The sequence below is a fragment of the Tigriopus californicus genome, chromosome 5 (genome assembly GCF_007210705.1).
Source record: "Tigriopus californicus strain San Diego chromosome 5, Tcal_SD_v2.1, whole genome shotgun sequence".
NCBI classification, from domain to species: domain Eukaryota; kingdom Metazoa; phylum Arthropoda; class Copepoda; order Harpacticoida; family Harpacticidae; genus Tigriopus; species Tigriopus californicus.
The window spans coordinates 7,740,908-7,741,258 of NC_081444.1; positions in this window are offsets into that span (position 1 = coordinate 7,740,908).

Here is a 351-nt window from a genome sequence, read left to right on the forward strand (position 1 = left end):
GCGCTAAGTATCAGAACTGCAACGAAAAGTCACATTTTCTCCCTTCACAAAATGCCCATGATCAGGTTAACAAACTGCATTTTCCCCTTTACTTCACATATCTTTCAATAGGGCTTGAGCATTTGCAGCATTACAGGGGCATACATGAGATCATGGAGAAATGATTCCTAATTTGCCAATCCTTGGTATGCACTGTCATAAGAGCTATTGAGGCATAACTTCTTTCTGAACACTCCAACTTCGAAGTTTTGGAGGAAGTTCTCTCACTTCAGACCGGGTCAATTCAAAAAGCATCCTTGAAAAACTTGGCCGAGTTTGCCCCAGAAAGACAGCTGTTACAACTCTGAGCCA